Source organism: Tiliqua scincoides, chromosome 4 (genome assembly GCF_035046505.1).
Source record: "Tiliqua scincoides isolate rTilSci1 chromosome 4, rTilSci1.hap2, whole genome shotgun sequence".
NCBI lineage: Eukaryota > Metazoa > Chordata > Lepidosauria > Squamata > Scincidae > Tiliqua > Tiliqua scincoides.
Window position 1 is genome coordinate 192,810,549 of NC_089824.1, and position 7,962 is coordinate 192,818,510.

The following is a 7,962-nucleotide window of genomic DNA, read 5'->3' on the forward strand; positions in this document are numbered from 1 at the left end:
TTCACGGCAGAAGACCTCGGGCAGATACCGCTACCCGAACGGCCCCTCCTAACCGAGGAGTTAAGTCAGATAGAGGTTAAAAGAGAAGATGTTTCAGACCTCATTGATAAATTAAAGATCAATAAGTCACCGGGCCCTGATGGCATCCACCCAAGGGTTATTAAGGAATTGAAGAATGAAGTTGCAGATCTCTTGACTAAGGTATGCAACTTGTCCCTCAAAACGGCCACAGTGCCAGAAGATTGGAGGATAGCAAATGTCACGCCTATTTTTAAAAAGGGAAAGAGGGGGGACCCGGGAAACTATAGGCCGGTCAGCCTAACATCCATACCGGGTAAGATGGTGGAATGCCTCATCAAAGATAGGATCTCAAAACACATAGACGAACAGGCCTTGCTGAGGGAGAGTCAGCATGGCTTCTGTAAGGGTAAGTCTTGCCTCACAAACCTTATAGAATTCTTTGAAAAGGTCAACAGGCATGTGGATGCGGGAGAACCCGTGGACATTATATATCTGGACTTTCAGAAGGCGTTTGACACGGTCCCTCACCAAAGGCTACTGAAAAAACTCCACAGTCAGGGAATTAGAGGACAGGTCCTCTCGTGGATTGAGAACTGGTTGGAGGCCAGGAAGCAGAGAGTGGGTGTCAATGGGCAATTTTCACAATGGAGAGAGGTGAAAAGCGGTGTGCCCCAAGGATCTGTCCTGGGACCGGTGCTTTTCAACCTCTTCATAAATGACCTGGAGACAGGGTTGAGCAGTGAAGTGGCTAAGTTTGCAGACGACACCAAACTTTTCCGAGTGGTAAAGACCAGAAGTGATTGTGAGGAGCTCCAGAAGGATCTCTCCAGACTGGCAGAATGGGCAGCAAAATGGCAGATGCGCTTCAATGTCAGTAAGTGTAAAGTCATGCACATTGGGGCAAAAAATCAAAACTTTAGATATAGGCTGATGGGTTCTGAGCTGTCTGTGACAGATCAGGAGAGAGATCTTGGGGTGGTGGTGGACAGGTCGATGAAAGTGTCGACCCAATGTGCGGTGGCAGTGAAGAAGGCCAATTCTATGCTTGGGATCATTAGGAAGGGTATTGAGAACAAAACGGTTAGTATTATAATGCCGTTGTACAAATCGATGGTAAGGCCACACCTGGAGTATTGTGTCCAGTTCTGGTCGCCGCATCTCAAAAAAGACATAGTGGAAATGGAAAAGGTGCAAAAGAGAGCGACTAAGATGATTACGGGGCTGGGGCACCTTCCTTATGAGGAAAGGCTACGGCGTTTGGGCCTCTTCAGCCTAGAAAAGAGACGCTTGAGGGGGGACATGATTGAGACATACAAAATTATGCAGGGGATGGACAGAGTGGATAGGGAGATGCTCTTTACACTCTCACATAATACCAGAACCAGGGGACATCCACTAAAATTGAGTGTTGGGCGGGTTAGGACAGACAAAAGAAAATATTTCTTTACTCAGCGCGTGGTCGGTCTGTGGAACTCCTTGCCACAGGATGTGGTGCTGGCGTCTAGCCTAGACGCCTTTAAAAGGGGATTGGACGAGTTTCTGGAGGAAAAATCCATTATGGGGTACAAGCCATGATGTGTATGCGCAACCTCCTGATTTTAGGAATGGGTTAAGTCAGAATGCCAGATGTAGGGGAGAGCACCAGGATGAGGTCTCTTGTTATCTGGTGTGCTCCCTGGGGCATTTGGTGGGCCGCTGTGAGATACAGGAAGCTGGACTAGATGGGCCTATGGCCTGATCCAGTGGGGCTGTTCTTATGTTCTTATGTAACCTCCTGATTTTAGAAATGGGTTATGTCAGATTGCCAGATGCAAGGGAGGGCACCAAGATGAGGTCTGGTGTGCTCCCTGGGGCATTTGGTGGGCCGCTGTGAGATACAGGAAGCTGGACTAGATGGGCCTATGGCCTGATCCAGTGGGGCTGTTCTTATGTTCTTATGTTTCCTTCTCTTAGATGAGCTGCCTTCCTAGGCTGACGAGTCCCATCTACCCGGTACGTTAGGAACCTGGAACGTTAGGACAATGACACCTGGTTTCTATGATGACCTGCAAGAAATAGACGACGCACGCAAAACAGCTGTCATCGACATGGAGCTTAGCAGACTGCAGATGGACATCGTCGCCCTTCAAGAGACTAGGCTGCCAGATTCCGGATCTGTCAAGGAGAGAAATTTCTCATTTTTCTGGCAGGGAAAACCACCAAACGAAACCAGGGAACATGGCGTTGGCTTTGCGGTCAGAAATACCCTGCTGAAATCCATCATCCCACCTACTGTGGAAAGTGAAAGAATTTTGTCCCTGCAGCTCCAGTCATCAGCAGGACCTGTCACTCTCATCAGTGCTTATGCACTGACTCTGTCGTCTCCAGCAGAAGCCAAAGACAAATTCTATGATGACCTGGCCACCACTGTCAAGAAAATCCCTGTAAAAGAGCCATTGTTCATCCTTGGCGATTTCAATGCTAGAGTTGGTGCTGATAACAGTTCATGGCCCACTTGCTTAGGTCAGTTTGGCACTGGGAGGATGAACGAAAATGGCCAACGCCTGCTAGAGTTTTGCTGTCATCACGGTCTCTGTGTCAGCAACACGTTCTTCAACACAAAGCCCCAGCATAGAGTCTCTTGGAGACATCCAAGATCAAAGCACTGGCACCAGCTCGACCTGATCCTCACCAGACGCTCCAGCCTTCCCAGCATCAAGATCACACGCAGTTATCATGGTGCTGCCTGCGACACTGACCACTCCCTGGTGTGCAGCAGAGTGAAACTGCAAACAAAGCGACTGTATCACACGAAAAAGGAAGGAAGACCTCGCATTGATACCAGCAAGAGCCGGGATCAGAGAAAAGTGGAGGAATTTGCACAAGCGCTTGAGGAATCTCTTCCAGGCCCGGCCGACGCAAACGCATCCAACAGATGGGAACATTTCAAGAATACCGTTTACAACACTGTCTTGTCCATATTCGGCAAGAAGACCAACAAGGCGGCAGACTGGTTTGAAGCCCACTCTGAGGAGTTGACACCAGTCATTGAGGAAAAGAGGAGAGCTCAAGCAGCATACAAGGCCTGTCCCAGTGAGCGCAACCTGCAGGTCCTCCGAGCTGCTCGCAGCAAAGTCCAACAGACTGCCAGGAGATGTGCTAATGACTACTGGCTCCAGCTCTGTTCCGAGATACAGATAGCAGCTGACACGGGCAACATCAAGGGGATGTATGACGGTATCAAGCAGGCCCTAGGTCCAACACAGAAGAAAATTGCCCCTCTGAAGTCTGCCACAGGCAAGGTCATCCAGGATCGGACGCAGCAGATGGAACGCTGGGTGCAGCACTACTCTGAGCTATATTCCAGAGAAAATGTAGTCACCGAAGAAGCACTGAACAACATTGAGTGCCTGCCTGTGCTGGAAGAGCTTGACAGTGAACCAACCCTAGAAGAACTTCACATGGCCCTGGACTCCCTTGCCTTTGGCAAGGCACCTGGAAAAGACAGCATCCCTGCTGAAGTCCTAAAATGCTGCAAAGAGATCATCGTCACTGAGCTGCATGAAATCCTTTGTCTCTGCTGGAGAGAAGGTGGAGTACCTCAAGACATGAGGGATGCAAACATCATCACGCTGTACAAGAACAAAGGTGACAGGGGTGACTGCAACAACTACCGCGGCATCTCTCTCCTTAGCGTTGTAGGAAAGCTGTTTGCCCAAGTTGCACTAAAGAGGCTCCAGGTACTTGCAGAGAGCATCTATCCAGAATTGCAGTGTGGATTCCAAGCCAACAGGTCCACCACTGATATGGTATTCTCCCTTAGACAACTGCAGGAGAAATGCAGGGAACAACGACAGCCACTCTTTATAGCCTTCATAGATCTCACAAAGGCTTTCGACCTGGTCAGCAGAGACGGCCTCTTCAAGATTCTCCCCAAGATCGGATGTCCACCCAGGCTCCTCAGCATCATCAGATCTTTCCACAAGGACATGAAGGGCACTGTTGTCTTCAATGGCTCCACATCAGACCCTTTTGACATCCGAAGCGGAGTGAAGAGGGCTGTGTTCTTGCACCAACCTTGTTTGGGATTTTCTTCGCTGTCCTGCTGAAGCAGGCCTTTGGAACTGCAACAGAAGGCATCTATCTCCGGACCAGATCAGACGGAAAGCTCTTCAATCTCTCCAGACTGAGAGCAAAATCCAAAGTCCAGCTGAAATGTCTGCGTGACTTCCTCTTTGCCGACGATGCAGCTGTCACTACCCACTCTGCCAAAGATCTCCAGCAGCTCATGGATCGTTTTAGCAAGGCCTGCCAAGATTTTGGACTGACAATCAGCCTGAAGAAAACACAGGTCATGGTTCAGGATGTGGACTCACCTCCCTGCATTACAATCTCTGAGCATGAACTGGAGGTTGTCCATGACTTTGTGTACCTTGGCTCAACGATCTCCGACACTCATTCTCTCGATACCGAGCTAAACAAGCGCATCGGTAAAGCAGCTACCACGTTTTCCAGACTCACAAAGAGAGTCTGGTCCAACAAGAAGCTGACGGAACATACCAAGATCCAGGTCTACAGAGCTTGCGTCCTGAGTACACTTCTGTACTGCAGCGAGTCATGGACTCTTCGCTCACAACAGGAGAGGAAACTGAGCGCTTTCCACATGCGCTGCCTCCGACGCATCCTCGGCATCACCTGGCAGGACAAAGTTCCAAACAACACAGTCCTGGAACGTGCTGGAATCCCTAGCATGTATTCACTGCTGAAACAGAGACGCCTGCGTTGGCTTGGTCATGTCGTGAGAATGGATGATGGCCGGATCCCAAAGGATCTCCTCTATGGAGAACTCGTGCAAGGAAAGCGCCCTACAGGTAGACCACAGCTGCGATACAAGGACATCTGCAAGAGGGATCTGAAGGCCTTAGGGATGGACCTCAACAAGTGGGAAACCCTGGCCTCTGAGCGGCCCGCTTGGAGGCAGGCTGTGCAGCATGGCCTTTCCCAGTTTGAAGAGACACTTTGCCAACAGTCTGAGGCTAAGAGGCAAAGAAGGAAGGCCCATAGCCAGGGAGACAGACCAGGGACAGACTGCACTTGCTCCCGGTGTGGAAGGGATTGTCACTCCCGGATTGGCCTTTTCAGCCACACTAGACGCTGTGCCAGAACCACCTTTCAGAGCGCGATACCATAGTCTTTTGAGACTGAAGGTTGCCAATACAAATATATACAATGTTCTTATGTACTGTGTTCGTGTCTGTGTGTGATGTCCTTGGAGCATCTCCCCATGGTTGGGAATGGTGCTCATTCACAGTGGCTGGCAGGGTGCTGCTCATTGGCCCAGGGTGCTGCTCATTGGCCCTGAGTGGCCCCACCACCTCCCGGCTCAGTTTTTCCTGGAGGTACTTCTCCGACCACCAGTGCTGGAGCTGATTGGATGTGGTGATTGATTTCTTGGATATGATAGCGATGATGCATTGACATCATGGCAATGATGCATGGATGCCACAAAGATGATACTCTGATATCACAGTGCTAATGTGCCAACTATACGCTGCCATCATGTCGATGATGTGCTGGAGTGAACCTCCATGACCAGAAGTAATCCACAACAGGAGATAAAACAGTTGGAGAAAAGTGATTTTAAATTGCAGGCATGTGTGGGTGTGGAAAATTTCAGCTTCCTCTCCCACCTTCCCATTCTGCACTTTAAAGTTCCCCCATCACTCTCTTTGAGGGAATCTTCATGACCCAAATCCAGTTGCACCCTACCAAAAGCCTAGCCTACCCATCACCCCCAATTCATTTTCAAAGTACAGCTACAAAGCACTGGATCTGCTTTCCTGCGGGATCTTTCTTGCCCAGCAAGCTGCAGGTTCACATTGCTGATCACCTGGAGAAAGAGCAGAAGCAAGAAATAGGGAGGGTGGCAAAGTTTAGGAATTGTGACGCCACTCGTCCATTGATTCAAATTTGGTTGGCACAGAGCCAGGAGCAGTGCCAGATTTAGGCATGAGCTAAACAAGCTTAGGGCCTCACAATCCTCAGCGACCTCAAAAAAGAAATGTCAGTATATAATGCAGACCTTTTTAAAATGGCTTATGCAGCAAATTTTGGTGTAATTTTTTAACAACGGCTCCAAGCTTTATATAGATTAGGTCCTTACCAAGTCTAAGTCCAGCACTGCCCAGGAGTTATTGCAGTGCTCCAAGGCTGCCTGTAGCTATAACAACACTAGTGGGATATCTAAATGGCAAAATGCCCGTTTCACCCTTTGCCAAATCCACTGATTCCAAATATCAGTGTTATTTGTTTGTTAGAACTGCATCAAAGGACACCCAGTTCTTTCTGCTGGACGTTTTACTGGAATAATAGCAGGGTTATATTAAGAGCATAAGAAAAATTCTGTAGGATAACCTAAAGGACCACCTAGTCCAATAATCAGTCTGCAGTACTGTTATCTCAATGGTCCTGGAAAACTGACAAGCTATGCACAATGGCCATTGAAAATCCCCTTTAGTTCCTACCAAACATCTGGTAGTCAGAAATATATGACCTCTGAAAACGGAGATTCCCATTTTAGCAGTCATCATGACTAATCACTACAGATGCCAACATCTGTCAGGAATTCTTCTAACCTTTTCTAAAGTCATCTAAGCTAATAGCCATGGTGCATCTTGTAGTAATTTTCATATCTTGATTAATGTTCGTTTATGTCGATCATTGACTGTAGCAGAAGGTGAGTGAAAAATGCCACGCTTTCACTTACAAAACCAGAATGAAACCATGTACAAAAGCACAAAACCCCAATTTAAGAAGGATGAGCATCAGTACCATTTGAGATTAAGATACAAAATTAGACTAGTAGAATTGTTTTGTAATGGGTAATGAAGTAATAATGCTTGTGTTTGACGGCCCTGCTGCCAATGAGTTTTAGGACGTAATCCTAACCCACTTTCCAGCACTGAAAAAGGGCAATGCAGCTCCGAGGTAAGAGAACAAACATTCTCTTACTTTAAGGAGACCTCCATGAGTGCCACCCAACTGTAGGATGCAGCACACATCCCATTGGCATAGCTATGCCAGTGACAGAAAGTTGGTTAGTATTTGGGCCTTATTTGGTTAAGGGCGCAATCCTATTCTGCACTAGAACAGACAAGCCAGGAGGCTTGTATACCTCTCATTATTTAAAAAATCTCAATGCCCATATTAATAAGAGTCAAGCTAGATATGACTTTTTCTCTTCTCCTTTATTAGCGAATTTAAAAGGAAAAAGGAAAAAAAATACATAATATAAATCAAATATAAATATAAACTAAATACATAAAGATCACAAAGACAGGAAGTGTGGTCTGGAGGTTAAGCTGTTGCCCTGCCCAAAAGAGCTAAGTGGTAGTTAGTCTGGTCGTGCCTTAGAGGGGAGACTGAAGCATTTGATAAAGCTGTTGTGAGAGGACAGAGCTGCTAGGAGTGGGCTGTTAGAGGCAAAGAACTCACTGGTGGAAGAGTGTGGAGGTCAGCTGCCAAGAATGAATATCACTTGGCTGATTTCCAGGAAGCTTGGATGGCATGTGTGCAGCAAAAAAAAAAAAAATGATGACCATGCCATGAGGGGAAGCATCTGGAAATGAAGGGCTCTATGAGCTTCTCATAGAACATTAAGAACACCAATCCTAACTCCGTTACGCCAATGCATGTCCCCTGCGCTGGCCTTAGAGTGTAGCAAGAGTGCTGTAAGGCACTTCTGCCCGGAAGGTAGAAGACTGGTGTACGGACATGTGCTGGCCTCTGGAGGCCACCTATGGCACCATTGTGCCGAAGGTAAGGTGAGGTCATGCCAGCTGTGCTGGCTGGTTCAGGGGTCTGGGATGGCGGAACAGGAGTGTTCCGGGGCAGGGGGGCTTGGTGGGCCTGTGGGATGGCCAGGGCCAAGCGAGGGGGATGGAGCCAGGATCTGACCCTTGT